Below are 17922 nucleotides of genomic sequence, written 5' to 3'. Positions count from 1 at the left end.
TTCATACTTCCTGAACTATAGGAAGTGATAGAAGAAAAATTAAAGGGAAAAGAGCTAGAAAAAGTTGTGGGCTCTAAGAGGGGTTTCTGAAACAGGCACACATGGGGCATGTCTAGCTCAGAAGAAGATGCAGCTAACTCACTCAAATAATGAGAGGCAGTGTGATCCAGGGAAAGAAGGCTGGACTCCAATTTCCCAGAGTATTTTTTATGAAACACAAATCCTAAAAAATTTCTCTAGTCATTGCAAAATATGTTCATCTCCCCCTGGAAGATTTACAGGGTGAGCCTATTTGCTGTCCTGCAGCAAACAGACCTGCTTAACTATTTAACCAACTGCTTATTAAAACACATTTGAATCTCTTTTCACTTTTTATTTTTATTGCACAATACCTTTTAACATCCCATGGAAAGTACTTTGAAAAATGGTATGACAGTTAAATTGTATGACTTTGGGAATTTCTCTTAGCCTCAGCCTTTCCCTGTAAAATTACATGATTAGGTTAAATGTGTTCTTTCGTTCCCTCTGAGCTCCTTTGACTCTAATTATTGCACATTAGTGGTGTGATTAAAACAAGCAGCGAGGAGGCAGGGTGAGCTTCTCTAAGCTACTGTTATCTTTTGCCTGGATCACTGCACCAGTCTCTACCCTGGTCTGCCACTTTCAATCTTGTCCTTCTCTAAACCACTCCCTCCACTGCAGCCAGAGACACTTCCTAATAAAATGCAAATAAGATCATGTCACATCTCTGCCCCCAAAATTTCAATGTTTCCTTCCAAACTTCAAGGCAGAAAGTCCCTAAGAATGCATCATACCAGAAATCCTTTGCTAAATATCTCACTAGCCATCAACACACAGTGAAATCAACCATTTTTTAGGTTAGAAACAATACTTAATTGTTAAAAAGAAATGGTGGCATCAGAAGGAAAAGTCTTCTTAGGCTAGATACCGAAAGAAAGAGCAGTCTGCAGACCACACCACATGACAGCTTCTTAGAAATGCAGGACTCAGGCCCTAACCCAGACCTTCTGAATCAGAATTTGTATTTAACAAGATGATTTGTGTGAACAGCACAGCTTGAGAGGCACTTAGAGAAATCCAAGTCACTGTACAAACCTCAACAAGGCCTCAGGGGTAAGGATAAAAGCACAGGCTTTAGAATCAGGATTGGTGTCAAGTCTAAACTGCATTGTGCCCTTGGGCAAGTTCTGTAGCACCTCCGAGATCTGTAGCACCTCTGTTTCCTCATCTGTAAAATGGGAGATACAAATACTAGTACCTAGCTCACTATTGTGAAGATGAAGTGATACATTAAAGACAGCCTTCATCACTGAGTTGGCATACAAACCTTAATAAGAGCCAGATTAGTAGACTGGGAAACTCCTTTTACTCATAGAGGGCCTCCAGCATGCAGCATCAGGGTCTCGGGGTGAGGGCATTGTAGGATAGGAAACAGGGGTAAGATTCATGAACTCCTTTTCCAGGGAATTATCTAGCATGCACGGTGAGCTTGGCCCTGGAAGGAGCTGGGCTCACCCAGTACTAGCCCTCATGGAGCACAGAGACTGTGATGGTGTCAGAGACATCATTAGCAGGGACCTACATGCCATTGAAAATAGACCTGACCCTTCTCTGTCCTTGTGTCGCCCCAAAGTTGCTTTAGCAGAGCTCTGGTCTCAGCTGTTCCTTCTCACTGGGGAATTCAAAAAGTCTCCTTTTTCCCCTGATCCTCAACATATTATTTTGTTCATTTGGAAGGGGAAAAACACCCATCAGCTGTTTTCGATGGAAAATATCTTTTTCTTTTTCCTATATAAGACCATATTTTTCAGGGCTTTCTGGGTCACTGAAACCTCAGCGTGTGTCTATTTATCTCAGACTCTTGGGTGACCCCTTCATTTGCTGAGCAATCTCTCCTGTTTACACAGGGCTTGGCAGCCTCTGGGATGATTTTTCTAATAAAGACATCTCTCTCTCCTAGTCTGGCGGAGCTGGAGGCCCTCCTTGGGAAGGCTTGAGGCTTGAATAGAATTGGAGAGTGAGGTAAATGCAGGGATGATGTAATTGTCAGATCTCCCCCACCCAGCTGGTGCCCTCCACGTTACCTGCATGTCTGAGAAAGTTCTGTGAGTACTCCAAATGCAACTTTGATACAATTCATGATACTGGTGTGGGGAGGTTTCAAAGAACTTGCTGGAACTTGCTGGCTCATTTTTATAATCGCGATGGGCTTTAAGTGTTCATATTTGTATTGGAAAGTTTTGTTGGAATATTCTGGCAAATAGTTTCAGGAGGATAGGGACTTTACCTATCAGTTGAAAATGGTGCTCAGTTGCCATCTGACTCTGGTGGTAGCAAGAAACCAGGAGAACAACAACCATTTGTCTGGGAGAAGGGCCACCCCTGGGCCAGAGAAATAGAATTCTGTCTCAAGTGAAGCCATCTTTCAAATTATTATCTGAAATTTCAAATTTCAAATTATTATCAAATTTGAAAGCCATCTTTCAAATTATTATCTGAGGAAATCATGTGGAAGACTTGTGATCAGTTAACATTAGCTACATGTTCTTGTTCTCATAAAAAGCAAGAGCAGCGAGGATTGGATTCAGAGACTGATCCAAGACATGGTAACCTCTTGGAAATGGAGAATCAGTGATTGTTCACTTTACTGAGACGGAAAACACAAGGTATGTGAGTGTCCTGATAGTGTCTGCCCCAATGTGTTTCTTCTCTTCTTTTCTTCCCTTTTAATTTTTTAAATTTTCTTAAATCTCTGGTTGGTCTTTTGTTTATAAATGCTAGTGATATGAAGTTCTTATCTGTATAATTTTAGCTATGAGATTTGAGAACAAATGCTTAATCTTTTAAGCCTTGGTTTCTCCATCTGTAAAATGATTAATTTGGATCAGATTATTTCTAAAGCTTCTTCCAGCCTAAAAGTCATCGCCAACGACGCTACATTATTTGATGATGAGTTGACGCTACATTATTTGATGATGAGTTGCAACAAGTTGGCAACTAACATTAGCTGGCAGCTAAAGCAGAGTGTAAAGTAGAAGATAAGATAGCTGAGATCTTAAAAATGCCTGTTATTTTTTTAAAACAATGTGAGCCATGTTGCACTTTTGTCTAGAGTGTGTGTGTGTGTGTGTGCTCACGCGCGCTCACACACACGGATGCAATGGGAGACATTAGTGAAAAGTCTGCATGGAGTTAGGGATGATTATGCAGCAATGTAGGGCAGGAAGGAAGAATGCCTGGCGAGATGCCATTATTCCTGTGGGCACTGCTGATGCCCAAGGGCAGACATTGCTAATCAACCTTATCACTCATTTTAGTGCTTCAGGGAACCATTCACAAAGCTGTGATGGCATCTATTTGTCTCTCCTAGCAGAAGTATAAAACCCATAACACTGACCCTATCAGCAATATTCTCTATCCTCTGAGATCCTGAGGGTTCCTTTCATTTGAATATTCATTCATCACATATTTTTAAAGCTCCTACTATGTGCCAAGCACAGTTCTTGGAAATGGTTATAAGCATCGAAGAAAGCAGACAAGAAGTCCCTGACCTCATGGATCTTTTATTCTAGTGGGAGCAGGGAAGGAAAGATAGACAATAAACAAGTAAATAAGTGAAATATGCTGAGTGTTAGGCATTGGTCAGTGCTATAAAGAGACTTTCAAAGCAGGAGGTGCCTGAGTGGCTCAGTCTTTTAAGCAGCTGCTTTTGGCTTATCATGATCTTGTGGTTCTGGGATCAAGCCCTGGCTGGGTTCCTTGCTGGGTGGGGAGTCTGCTTCTCCCTTTCTCTCTGCCTCTCCTCCCAGTTTGTGTTCTTTCTCTCTCTTCCTCTTTGTCTCTTTCTCAAATAAATAAATAAAATCTAAAAAAAAAAATAAAAAGGAAACCAAAGCAGAAAAAGGGTAAATGGAGTGAATATGTGTAGGTTAGAATTAGACTATAGTATTAATAAGGCTCTCACCAAAGTCTTCATGAGGGGACATTTGAGGGAAGATCTAAAGGGGATGAGAAAAGTTGGTAAGCAGGAGAGGTTATCCCAGGCCATGTGTTGTTGAGGTTGTACAGAGAAGCAAAAATGGTCTTAATGTGAAAATATTCAGTGATGGATACTTGTAAAATTAGCCCCACTCAAGCATTCTTCTCTGCTTAGCAATTGTTTCCTGACACATTGTGTCAATATTTTTGTTGGCAAGTTGCTGATAATAGATATAAACATCAAATAATACAAGCAAGAGTAATTCAAAGTAGTTGTAAAGTAAAATTACTAATTATAGTAAAGATGATGATTTTATGAAGCTGTAGAAAGTTATGTTGGAAAAATGCTTTATTATAAGCAAATAGGATCTGAGTTTTTACAGTTTACAACTGAAGAAGATAGAATCATTGAGGATCAAATGTGATTAGCTTTTTCAAAGAACATGTTTAATCAAAAGACTCTGAAAGGACTTTGGGACAATTTTTATTTTTCTTAAACATTTTTGCAAACATGACCCTGTTAATGATCACTTGTGAACATCAAACAAAGAAAAGGAGATTGCACCTTGCTTTGTAATGTTTTTGAAAAAGTATGCCCCAATCCCACCATACTTGATTTAGTTTTTGTTGCTTTTTAGAATTATCATGGAGTTACAACAATATCCTAAATATAAGCTAGAAATAACTTGCTTTAAATATTTTGGCCTTATTTTTAAGTTGAAGTCCCAATAGTACCTCTTCTACTGTTTAGGATGACATTTGAGGATTTGTTTTAAGTGGATTCACTTTAAACTGACTGATTTCCATCATTACCAGTAGAATTCCCCTGGTGAGGCAAGTTAAGTTTGGAAGGATGAAGGAACTCACTCAAGGTCACATGGCTAGAAGGTGGCAGAGACTAGGCAATGCTTTTTCTGTGCTTGCCAAAGAGGATCAAAGTCATATTCAAGTAATCCTCTAGCTGATTTATGGTTTTGAACTCACATGGGAAATTAGGGCTTCCAGACAATTCATTGGAAAACCAGCATAGTGACTCTTTTTTTTTTTTAAGAGAATTTTTTTCCTTTTAATATAAATTTATTGGCACTTAGAAAAAAGTAAGTGTGGACATGATTCTGATTTAGAAGACATTCCTCATAGCCTATGGCAGTCCTGAAGAAGGAATGGTTGGCTTACAAGGCCTGAGGAGTAGGGTGAAATGTACATTTGCAGAGTTATAGAGATCCTCTGAGTGCTTTCTTCCCTTACTGCCTAAGTACGGGACCTCTAATTTTGAGTAGGAAACAGAGTAAATACTGCACTAAATAATGGGCAAGCAATTTTAGGAGTCATATTTTTCCTTTTACTCCTGGGGGCTCTTAGAGAAGAAATAGATGCTTTCTTGAGTTTCCAGCCTGTTTACTTTGGGAACACCCTGCATTTCCTCATTTGACCACATAGTTTGAGATCCCTGGTGTTTTGAGGAGTGCTAGAGGATTTTTTAATTTGCATTTTGCTTATATCCACATAAGGAGATACTTTAATTGCTATTCACTTCCAAATATAGATTTATAAATGGATAAGATTGAATTCCCACAAATATGTAAACATTTATGGGATGGGCATTAGGGATCATCTCATTTCCTTTTTTCATTGTACACTGAGGTTGTACATAAAGGGAAAGCGTCATACCTGGGTTACACAGCAGGGCAGTGACAGATCTCACACCAAAATAAATATGTTCTGAATTATGGTCGGGTGCTCTAGTTCACCCCAGTATGAATGCTGTTCCTATAAGCATTTATGTATGACTAGTCAGCATATCTGTATTTAAGATGTCTGCAAGAACTATTTTTTTTCTCTGTTAACCCCAGTAAGCTAAGAACACTCCATGTTCTGCTGTTGCACCCAGAAAATTGGTCACATGGGGTTATAGTTCAGAGTATGTCATATAAAGCAGTATTGAAATACCAGACTAGCTGTGTGATTTGGGTGAGCCTTTAAAATCCTCTCTACCTTGATTTCCTCATTTGCTAAATAAAGGTAAGAATACTGCCTTCACAGGCTCGTTTTTTTTTTTTTTTTTTTTAAGATTTTATTTATTTATGAGAGAGAGAGAGAGAGAGAAAGAGGCAGAGACACAGGCAGAGGGAGAAGCAGGCTCCATGCAGGGAGCCTGACATGGGACCAATCCTGGGTCTCCAGGATCATGCCCTGGGCTGAAGGTGGCGCTAAACTGCTGAGCCACCCGGGCTGCCCTACAGGCTCGTTTTGACAGTTAACCAGGGCAATTGATATAAAGTAATGAAGTACTTGAGAGTGTTTATAATCAGGTGGGATACAGCTCAAGAAATGCTAGCCATCCTTGTGGTCATCCTCATGAGCTCTGGTGGCAGCCGTATCTTCATCATTAGTTTTGCTATTGTTACTGGCAAGTTGAAATCAAGCCAGTGAATTGTCTGTTGAGCATATCCAGCCCAACTTTGGTCTGATGACTTAATCTTCTTTCCAACATCCCTACCATAGGACCAACCAGTCTTAACTTGAATACCTCCAGCACCAGCAGACTACTTTCTCCCTTGAGTAGGAAGTTCTAGTTCCAGAAAGGATTTTAAAAACAACTAAACTGGGCCTTAAAAGTCTCTAATTTTGAAAATAAATGGCCTGTCCTGGTATCATTATTCACATCTGTAATGATTTATATACCACTTATATAAGGGATTTGTTTCTACTGTTTCTCATAAAGATTATGAATCAATTAGGTCCTTGTTTTTCCCTTGTAAAAACATGAAGGTCCCAGGCCAAAACTTGGAAATTGGCTGACCAGAGAAGGAGGGAACACGCCCCAGCAGTCTTCATTTCCAACCTGACCTTTGTTACCAATTGTCATCTGGGCTGAGGAGCCTCTGCTCTTCTGACAGGCCACCCTTCTCTGAGCCTGTTACTCTTCTCACTTCATCTGGCTGGCTGACTGTGGGTGTTTGTGGATACCTAATATGTGCCTGATACTGTTTTTGACCTTAAGCATACAAAGGCGATTGGGATAGACTACATGGTCTCATAAAATGGATAACCTTATATGGAAGACCCAGCAAACAAGGAAATAGGAAGATGATAATTTCAGTGAGTGGTATGTGCCAATACAAAATTAAAACTGAGCAATAAGGCAGATGCTATGTGGGGGTCAGGGAGACATTTAGATTAAGGAGTCAGTGAATGGGTGGCATTTAAGTGGGAGTCTTCGTAATAGATAGGAGAGAGCCACATGAAGACCTAGGAGTGTTCCAGGCAGAGGAAGCATCAGGAAGGAATAAGTTTGTTGAGTTAATGAGTAGAGTGGCTGGAGGCAGCTTTCTAGGCATGAGGTTGGGCAGGTAAGCAGACCTGAAGGCCATAGAGAGAAGTTTAGATTCTCTTCTAATTGCATTGAGTCACATCAGAGGGCTTTAAAAAGTGGAGTGATGCTATATGATTTACACTTTTCAAGGATTATTGTGGCTAGTAGATGGATAAGAAAGGGTCAAGAAAAAAAAAAAGGTCAAGAGGATAAACAGGAGGTCAGTTAGGTTATTGGAATCATCCAGGTTAGAGACAATGGCAACTTGGCCTGGGAACCTAACAATGGTGATGGAAAGAAGAGGACAGGGTCAGGGAAAACTGGAGATAGAACTGGCAGCAATTGCAGGGGGTGAGGCCAAGTAAGAAGTCAAGTAGGTGTTGGGCTTCAGAAGCTGGAGGCCTGGTGGTACCATTTTCTCAGCTGGGGACATTTGGGGATAAACACATTGGGAGATGAAAATCAACATTCTGTTATGAACGTATTCCATTTCAGATGGGTCTTAGACCTATAAGAGGCTAGAGGATGCTATAGCTCAGCATACAAGCCAAGGGTAAAAACACAAACTGAGAGTTATCAGCCTAGGATGGTATTGAAGATCATAGGACTGGAGATAGCAGTGACAGTGGGTTGTAGCAAAAAATCCACTCACAAATGTTAGCTGACAGCAGCCATTGGATTAGCAAGTGTGCCATTCAGATTTTCTTACTTTGTCTTCCTTCAACTGAGAAAACATACCCAGAGGGCCATGAGGGTACAAGACGTTGGCTGGGATCAATTACAGAGATGCTATCTTCTTTCAGTTCAGTGAACTTGCAATCATCAGATGAAAGAGAGATGCACAAGTCACTAATTACAAAACAGAGCAGGTTGAAAGGAGTATGAAGTGCAGGGATCAGCAAGCATTGGGTCAGGGAACAGGAAGGAGCAGTTAGTTTGGTGGAGGCATATCAGGAAACACTCCACAGGGAATATGCAATTTGTAGGGGAACCTGAAAGATAAAAGACATTTTAGAAATTAAAAAAAAAAAGTAATAGCACACTACTGGCAGAGGGAGACTAGTGGAGAATGGTTGGAGTGGGGGTGGGAGGTACAGAAAGGGACACATAGAAGGATCACATAGTAGGATCTCAAGACAGTTTGTGGTATGAATGCACAATGAATTGATACCATGTCTGAGGCTGGCTATTCTCCTCTGCCTGGAGTCAGCCCTTGAAATGAATTTGTTCCCTTGTTCTGAGATGTAGATCTTGCATGGCCCAGAGAAAGTAGAAGGAGCCTTTCACCTTGCGCTGAAAATCGAAGGGCAGGGAAGAAACAAACTTCTCCCAGAAGGCCAATAACAATGACACTCAAGATTGTAGATGGCAAGCTTGTTCCAAAGGTACCACTGGTTATCCAGGCCACCTCGCAGTAAATCACACTGCACCAGGCCTCACGGCACATTATGGGCTGGCTTGGCGAGTTCTCTCTGGGGGAACAAGGACAACGGATTCAGGAAGTGAAATGCAGGGCCTCAGAGAAAACCAGAGCCAGACAGGCACCCAGTGGTGCCCATGGCCTCACTCATGAGAGAGGGGAACTGAGGCTCTAAGATAACCATCTCCCACTGAACTCACATAACAAATTAGTGGCAGTGCAAGCACCAGAATGAGGTTCTCCTGATTCATGACCTTGAATGAATTTTCTACTGCTTCCCACTTGCTCCCTGTCTTTGAGGTTGGAAGTGTTTTGCAGCCTCAACTTTGCTAGTCTCTGGCTTCAAGAGAGCAGCTATCATCTGCTTACTATGAGGCCCTCTTCCCCAGCACGCCCTCCTCTTGCCTAGCTCTCAGGAGGAGGCAGGTTGAATGTTGGAGAGAAGCTTAATTGTCTTCACTCTGCAAGGAATCATGACATTTTGCAGTAATGAAGATTGTTGGTACAGGGAATGGTGGCCCTTCAGGTGTGGTCATTGTTGAGCTGTCTTTAAAGTCCTCATCTCTGGACAAATCTTCTTCAAGCTGAGTTTGACTGGAAGAGACTGTAGCTATCCTTGGAACTTGATAGATTTATTTTATGCCTCCCCAGAAGCCAAAGCATCCTTTCTCCCCCCTCCAAGCTTCTGTCTGAATTGCTTCCCAACTGACCCAAGGACAGACTGTTGGCTTTGGCTCCTGATCTCTCCCTGGGTCTCTCTTGGAACCTTCCTGCCTCAGTGCTGGGGTGATTCTTTGTCTTGGAAATGGAAAACTAAGATGCTGTGGACCACAGGAAGGCTTGGAGTGGGGGCCTGTGTGGGAGAAATTAAAGAGGTGTGGGTGAGGGCATGTGGCTAGGACCATAGGGAGGAGTGTGGTGGGAAGCTGGCAGAGAGTTAAATTTAAATGCAAGACACTTAGGCTGATGTATGACCGTTGTAAATCCACGAGCAGCTTCTACATGCTTGGCAGACTAGTTTCCTCAGTATAAATGCTTTTTTTTTTTTTAAATGAGTCTAGAATAGCGATCCTGCAGTATATGACAGCAGGCCCTTTGTTTGCAAGGCAAGTAAGGTACTGAGGATGAGAAAGAAGGAAGAGAGTTGGTATTTCTGGGAGGTTGCAGCTCCATGACAGCTGGGATCCAACCCATCCTGCTTACTGCTCTCTCTTCACTAACACATTACATGGCACGTTACGTGCTCAGTAAGAATTTGTTGATAAACAAATCATCTTTTAGAAGAGAATTTGTCCCCAAAATACCTCACTTCTAGGTTTATCAACTCTGAAATTTCTAGCTATCAGAAGCTTCAGCATATGTAGAGAAGAAGGAACTCAATAATCATTTATAGCCACACAGCATTTACCCAGGTGTCTCACATTCATTATCCTCGTACTTCTTATTGGATCAATAGTTTTTTAAGATCAGCTGCCTTGTCCATTTCCTCCTGTAGCCTTGGAGCCCTCCTAGCACTGGAGACATTCACTGAGAAGCTGCCAGGTGCTGAGGGTATATTGGAGCAAGTGTGGACAACAGATGCACATAAAATAACCTACCAAATAGACTGTGAACAATGCTAGAAGGGACAAGAGCAGCCCTGAGACAGAATGGGAATATAGTTGTAATTTAAATTGAGGTGGGGTTGGAGAAGGTCTCTTTGGTCAATTTCATTTATTTGAAATATATATCCACCTTCTCCTTTGCTCCTGCCCATAGCACTAGGAACTGAGAAGGTACACCTGCATGGTGTTAGGATGTTGAATGGACCCCCCTGACTGCCTACCTGGATTATTGCCCTCTTCCCTTCCCACTACCTCTTCCATTTTTCATTCCTTGGATTCATTTGTTTACTCATTCAATCAACCAATATCTATTTGGTATCTACACCTTCCAATGTACTGCACTGGTACTAGGAATATACCAATGAGCAAAACTAACATCGTTCCCACCTTTTTGAAGCTTCTGGTCTTTAAGGGAGAAGCACATAACTCAATCCCCAAATGTCCTATTATGGACAGTGAAATTTCCTAGGAAGGCTGATTTCATGGTTCAATGAGTGCGTTAAGTAGACACTTGATCCAGTGTAGGGGTTCCAGAAGGGCCTCCCCAAGGAGGTGACATAGACTAAAGTCTAAAGGGGGAATTGGATATACACTATACCACTATTGGGGGAGAATGGGGAGCACTGTAATCACATGCAGGTAGGCCCTAAAATCATGGTGGGGAGATCAGTGATCTTCATGTCAGCCCTGTGAAGTGGGCAGGGCTAACTCTATTATAGGAATATATTTTTATAGATGAGAAAGAACTGTGACTTGAGAAAGGTTAGTAAGTTGCTCAGCTTCCTGGAGGCAGAACAAAATTGGGACTTGGGCCCAGGGGTGCAGACTCAAAGCTCTCTAGCATTTTCCACACCCTCCTTGGCCATAGTCATCCAGCTATAAAATATCTGATGCCCAGCTGGTTAATCACTGTGCAGGCTCCAGGCATATGGAATGCATACTAAATCATGGTTAGAAATGTCACCTTCAGGCTCCATTATCTTCTATCCAAATGAAGAAAAATAAATAGTAGTAGTCTCATAAGCCCCAGAGCTGGGGTCTAGCCCCTGCCTGTTTGGTTTTTAAGTCTCTGTATCTTATCACTATATTAAGTATTATGTCCAAGGTCAAACTGACAGTGACACATTTGAGAGTTGAGGCTCCTTAAAACAACACTTCTTTCACCTGTTCTTGGACCTAGCAAATATTTGGGGAAAAAAAACCAAGGCCTATTTAGTATCCCTGGCTCTATTTCTATAAAATAGGATCAGTATCTTGGGCAAGAGAGAGCTCAAATTGAACAAATTGAACAAAAGTATTGTATTCAGTTCTTCTCTTTTCTTTTTCTTTTTTTTTTTTAAGATTTATTTATTTATTCATTCATGAGAGACACACACAGAGAGGCAGAGACATAGGCAGAGGGAGAAGCAGGCTCCCTGCAGGGAACCCAGTGTGTGGGACTTGATCCCAGGACCCCAGGATCAAGACCTGAGCCAAAGGCAGAGGCTCAACCACTGAGCCACCCAGGGGTCCCCAGTTGTTCTCTTTCTTACTCTTCCTTTCAGCTTTCTAAAAAACATCATCTTCTTCAGGCTATTATGTCATCGAGGCTAAACATTTTCACAACTATACCTCCTGAACATGTAGAATCTTAGTCCCCACTCAGCAGATTCATTCTATGGGTTTCCACAGGGACACAGTTTCAGACTGGGAAATGCAGCAGGAGTGAGGGCTTCGTGGGCAGGCACAACACTAGCCTGCTCTGTGACTGCAGGCCTGTCACTGAGCCATTCAGAGCATCAGTCCTGTCCTCCATGCGGGTGAATTGGTGGCAGGGAGTGGGGTGGGATCAAGGGAGGAAACCCCTGCGAAGCACCTCACTGAGTCCAGCCTGGGACACGGTTCTCACTAAACTTTGGTTATTAGATCATAATTATCAGCTTTCACAAATAAACAAGTGTGAGGTCCAGAAAGAAAAGGGGACTTGCCTGGGGTCTCACAACCAGTTAGATCCTGAGTTTGGGACAGAGCCCATGTACCAGGTGCCCTATACTCTGTATCTCCATTCAACCACGTATTCTTCAGCCAGAACACAAATCTAAAGTGTCATTGGGAAAATAGTGTTCGTCCCATTGCCTGCTTGTGACCTGAATTCCTGGGATCTGAAATCATTCTCCCTGCCCCCCATCCCAGCCCCTCTCTGCTGCAACCGGGCTCTGTGGCCTGCGGCAGCACGCAAACATATTACCAGGGAGAACATGCTCGTCACGCTTCTGCTCTTCCTCCTCTCCTCTGGGGCAGCCCGTTTTCATGAAAATAGGACGGGGAGGAGGAGGAGGAGGAGTATCAGTATGATCTTTATCATCATTTATCTGGAGCAAACTTGAATTGGTTTCTTTGAGAGGAAAACTTCCTCTGAAGACCAACAAGGAAGCAGTACAGCCACTCAGGAGCCCAAGGGAAGCCTGAGATAATAAGAATCCCTTACATTCCTGCCGGCTATAGAGCTTTCACAACTTTTCATTTATATCACCTAATTTGATCCTCTCAGCAATCCTGCGAAGCAGGTAGGATAGGGAGTCTTTTTCTTTTTTTTTTTTTTTAGCTAGGTAAACTGAGTCACAGGGAAATCATGTAGGTCATATCGCTACAAACCCATTTGTGCATGCTTTCATTCAGCAGATATTTCTTGAGTATCTATTGTGTGCTGAGCCAATCTTAGGGATGGAAAGAGATACCAGACATCAACTCCTGGCTTCAAGAGATATACATTAGTGGAGAAGACCAGAATAGGCACATAAATAGGAAATTGAATTATAGTAGAGTTAGCACAATAATATAAACATGCTAGGAAATTAAATGGGGAAGAGGTACCCGATGTATTCTGAGGGGGAGTGGTATCAGGGAAAGCTTCCTGGAGGAGGTGATGCCTGAGATTTGAAGGCTGAAGAGGTGCAATCCAAATGAAGTGGTTGGGGAGATGGCACAAGCAAAGGCATGGCCTAGAGAAATGGTTTGAGAATAGAAAACCAGGAATGGGAAGTCAAGGAGATCATACAACTTATTTTTGAAAGTACACTGTATGCCTTGCTAATGACCTTGGTTTTATAGTCTGGTCAAAGGGGCAGGGAGTGCGGGGCAGGGCCATAGAAGGTTTTTAGGTAAGGGGATAACAGGCCTAGTTCCACCTGGGCTAAAATTGTGATGTTTGATTTTCTGGTACAACACTCTGGTGCTCCAACTTCATCTCTTTATGATGAGGGCCACTAGGCTAAGCCTCCCTTAGGCTCCTGAAATCCACCAGCCTCTAGTCAGAGAACCAGGGTAGGCCCAGGCAGATGACAAAGTCTCTAAGACTATGCATCCTCCCTCTGATCTTATGCCTTGGTTCTACTTTTTGGACCATTGTCTTCTTGAAACACTAAGCTCACCCCGCTGTCAGCCCTTAGCAGAGCCCTCCTGTGCATCAATCCTTTTCATGCATCTGGATTTAAGTGCCTGTTCCCATCACCAGCCATGTGAGTAGCCCTGAGGCTGTGAGGCTCTGCTTTGACACCTTTCCTTTAGCCCCAGGGGTGCAAGGCCTGGAGCAAGGATGCCTTGCAGCTTACCACCCTGGACTCTACTTTTTGCAGATTCCTTCTTCTCTAACTTTCTGGTTTATGCACAAATCCAGCTCCTCTAAAATCCCTGTGCTCGAAATATGCTGTCTGTTATGAAGAATGTGAGCTGCTGTTGGGTCTTAATGATTCCTAACTGTACAGCCTTATGAAACCTCTACAAGCCTCATTTCCTCATCTATAAATTGGAATGTTATTAATACCTACATCAGATGATTGCTGAGGTTTAAATGAGATAATGCATGTGAAGTGCTCACTAAGTACTTAGCACAATAAATATTTAATAAATCATCATGGGTTTTTATTATTATTATGGTACTGACTTTATAGGGTGTCTGACTCAGGCAGTAAGGAAAATGGAGTAGTAATCAGTCTCTCTTTTTGCAGCAAGTGCAAATAGCATTTCATTCATCTAAAGGGGCTTTTAGGTAGGTAGAAGGGTAGGTATGACAGTGTCAGTAAGAGCAGTGTGGATGTAGATTGTCAGATAACCTGGGTTCTGATCCACCTCGGCCACTGACTTTTCTGTGACCTGGGGTACACAAAGCTCTTTCTCCCCACCTCATTTCTTTCTCCCATAAATGGAGTCTCCCAGCTCTCCTAGTCAATGACTCCACTACTGGAGTCTACACTGTCTATTTCACATTCTGCAAGGTCTTGAGACATCCAGGGCTGAGATATCTGGGACCTGCAGTGTCCACCTGCCACTGTCTGGGGAAAGGGGCTGATGGGTCCATTGCCTGTCAAATACCAGCTCTTTGTCCCCCAAGCTGGCAACCCCTATGCTGCCACTGGAGGCTGGTTCTGTGGTCCTTTTTTGCAGTCCCCAATACTTTCTTGAGTTCCAGACCGATCTGGGACATTTGCCATAAGTTTTACTGGACTCAACAGTCTTGTTCCTACTTTAGAGGGATTTTATGCCTGGTCATCCAGCAGTTGGCAGGGACAGAAGATGGACCAGGGAGGGAGACAAGAGAAGAGGGCGATGGAAAAAAAGTAGGTACTGAGTAAGTGTGTGATGGATGAATGAAGGAGGGGAGAGAGGTTAAGAGAGAGGTCTTGAGGAAGACCAGTACCAACGCTTTTAAATACAAAGGCAATGAATAAATATTTGCCAAGTCAATGTTGAAGAAAGTCAGAAGAGAAAGAAGATAGAAGAATATAAAGAGGAAATAGAGTTGGGGCAGGGGAGAAAAAGAAATTGGAGAGAAAGAAATATGAAGGAAGAAAGGAGTACAAAGAGAATGATGTTAGTAGGATATGAAGGAGGTAGGGGAGGGAGGGAGAAGAACAACAAGAATAAAAGACAATTTGGTAGGCAATAGAATGAGAGACATAGATAAACTCTAGGAAGTGTCCTGCCCATGATTTTCTTCCATACTTTCCCCTAAAGCTGTTAGAAGTTCCAACATTGGAATTAGAAAGTGTGTGTGTGTGTGTGTGTATGTGTGTGTGTGTGTGTGTGAATGCATAAGCACTGCCCTCTATTAAAATCCAGAATTGATTGAGGTGGGACAAAGCAGGAAGGTGCTGTCAGCCCTTAAAACCCAGCTGAGAGCAAAGTTTGCATGGAGGTGCCCAGGAAAAGATAAGTAAGCAAGCCCAGGTCAACTCTGGCCTGCACTCAGGGGCAGTGGTGGGGAAGATGAGCCCAGCAGAGAACTAGGCGCTGAAACTGGGAGGTGGGGACCTCAGAAGATTCTTGTATGTGAGAGGCCCCCCAATTTCTGCTCATTCCTAAGAGCTACAGTGTGTTGGAACTGGAGCCCCGGAGATCACATAGCTTGGAGGTCTAAGACCAGATGGCATAGCTACCATTGGGGAAAGGCATTTCTGGTTCAAACTCCTCATTTACAGATAGGGCGAAGGGGGCCCAGGGAAGGGTAATGGCTGGCTCGGAACTAGGGTGGAACTGGACTGGAAACCCAGGTATCCTCCTTCTTAGACACTGTGCTTTCTACCTGCCTGTACTATTTCCATAATCCTTCTCTGATAATCCTTCTTAAAGCCCCCAGAAATTGATCTGTTAATTAAGGGTCTGCTTGACGAAGTCTAAACCTCCTACTGTACTGCTTCCTTTCAAGGATGAAAATAATGTATTTGCCTCATGATTACTTGTCATGGTAGCTACCTTGCAACTATTCAGCTATTAGACATGGTGTGATTACTGTGGGTTGTCCCTGATTTATAGAATGAATAAATGTTGAGAAAAATGGCATATAAATCAAATTTGTACAAATCAAATTCCATTTTTCTATTGATTTACTTTATCTCAGAGGTGTTTTATCTTAGTTTTGGAACTCTTTTCAGTTGATAATTGCCCCAAGCCTTTTTCTTTCTTTCTTTCTTTCTTTCTTTCTTTCTTTCTTTCTTTCTTTCTTTCTTTCTTTCTTTCTTTCTCTTTCTTTCTTTCTTTCTTTTAAAAGATTCATTCATTTATTTACTAGAGAGAGAGAGAGAGAGGGAAACCACAAGTGAGGAAAGGGGAGAGGGAGTCAGAGAATCTCAAGCAGACTCCCTGCTGAGCATGGAGCCCAGTGCTGGGCTCAATCCCATGACCCTGAGATCACAACGTGAGCCCAAACCAAAGAGTTAGATGCTTAACCGATTGTGCCACCCAGGTGCCCCACTTTATTTTTTAATGTAAAGAACACTAGACTGAGGGCCTGTGAAAATGGATATCACGTCCTACTTTGCCACAAACTCACAGTGTGATCTTAAAAACCCCTGAACCTCCCCACACCTCACCTTCCCTAAATGAAATAAAAAACAGCAGGGTTTGAGGGAAAGGATCTCCACAAGCCTTTTCCTCTCTCTCTAATGTCAGAGGCTTCTCTGATTTTGTGTCACTGAATCGAGGTGGCTTTTTCTCCCCTTTAGTCTCTACATGGTTAAGAATACATAAGAGTTGGACCATGACTTAGGAACAATTTCAAATCCAGTCCATGTCAGGATTAGAAACAAAGAAGTAAAGAGACCTGGGGAGGCCAAGGGATGGAATGAGGGGATGCAGTAGACAACTTTGTAACTGTCTGCTCAGCACCCCTTTGCAAAGGATGACTCCTTACCCCAGCCAAAACCAATGTGGAAAGATTAACTATATTCTAGTATGATCTCACCTCTAAGACAATTGATTAAGAGGGCAGGCAGGCACCTGTCCGAGGTTGAGCTCTTCAGAGTGTCTCACAGTGAGTTCGGGAAGAACCTAAGGTGTCTGTATGGATAAGACATAAAGCTTGAGAGCTGTGTGGTCATTTTTGTTTTTAGCCATGAATACTGTGGTACTTCAGGGAAAGATCAGGGCAGAACTAAAGCAGATGCACAGGAAGAAAAAGAGAAAAGGAAGAGAATATGACTTCTGATGGCGCTTGAGATGCTGCTCCTTTATTTATGAGGCTCAATGATTTTTCATGCTTGCCCTTAGGAGACACCCCAATAGTCTTAAACATTATTCCCTTGACTCACTTTATTGTTGCCAAGGAGGAGTTGAGCTGGTTCTGTCACTTGCCACCAAAAGGATTCTAATAAATTATAGGGACCGCAACCCAGACTCACTGAATCTGAATCCCTGGTGCTGGGTTACAGACATTGTTGTTTAAAATGAAACTTCCTTAGATGATTTTCACATGCAGGTGGTCTCGAGAACCTTTCTTAAGTACAAAGCGGAGAAAGTAGGTAGCCAACTAGAGTAGAGGGTGTAAGGCGTCTCATTCTGCTTCATCCTTAACGACCCAAGTGCTCTTGAACATGACTTCATGTCTGGCCCTCAGTCTCCTCATCTGTTCAATAAAGTAATTATCTTTATCCTGCACTCCTCCCAGAGCTCTGAGTAAAAGAAACATACAGAATGTGCTCCTCAGGAAGCAGATGCTGAGGTGGAGGTGAGCAGGCAGGGTGTTCACGAGGAAGTGCTCTCTGATCCACCCCTGTGAAAAGAAGGAAAGGAAGCAGGTTGGGCAAGGAAGACAGAAGCTCACAGGGGGC

At 42.7% G+C, this 17922-nt stretch overlaps 1 protein-coding gene across 4 annotated transcripts in view; it reads left to right on the top strand.

Moving 5' to 3' along the window:
• Window positions 1-17922, top strand: part of LOC144312780 (uncharacterized) — a 740032-nt gene that overhangs the window by 418372 nt on the left and 303738 nt on the right. For 3 of the 4 annotated variants that reach the window (XR_013378384.1, XR_013378382.1, XR_013378373.1), the window contains exon 1: window positions 2233-2687. The gene's annotated coding sequence lies outside the window, so the exon portion shown is untranslated. Of the gene's footprint in view, window positions 2127-2232; window positions 2688-17922 lie in introns of those variants that run through there. The other variant, XR_013378386.1, reaches the window with a different exon arrangement.

Source organism: Canis aureus, chromosome 4 (genome assembly GCF_053574225.1).
Source record: "Canis aureus isolate CA01 chromosome 4, VMU_Caureus_v.1.0, whole genome shotgun sequence".
Lineage (NCBI taxonomy): Eukaryota > Metazoa > Chordata > Mammalia > Carnivora > Canidae > Canis > Canis aureus.
The sequence above is the reverse complement of the archived record's forward strand: the minus strand, read 5'-3'. Positions and strand labels throughout refer to the sequence as shown.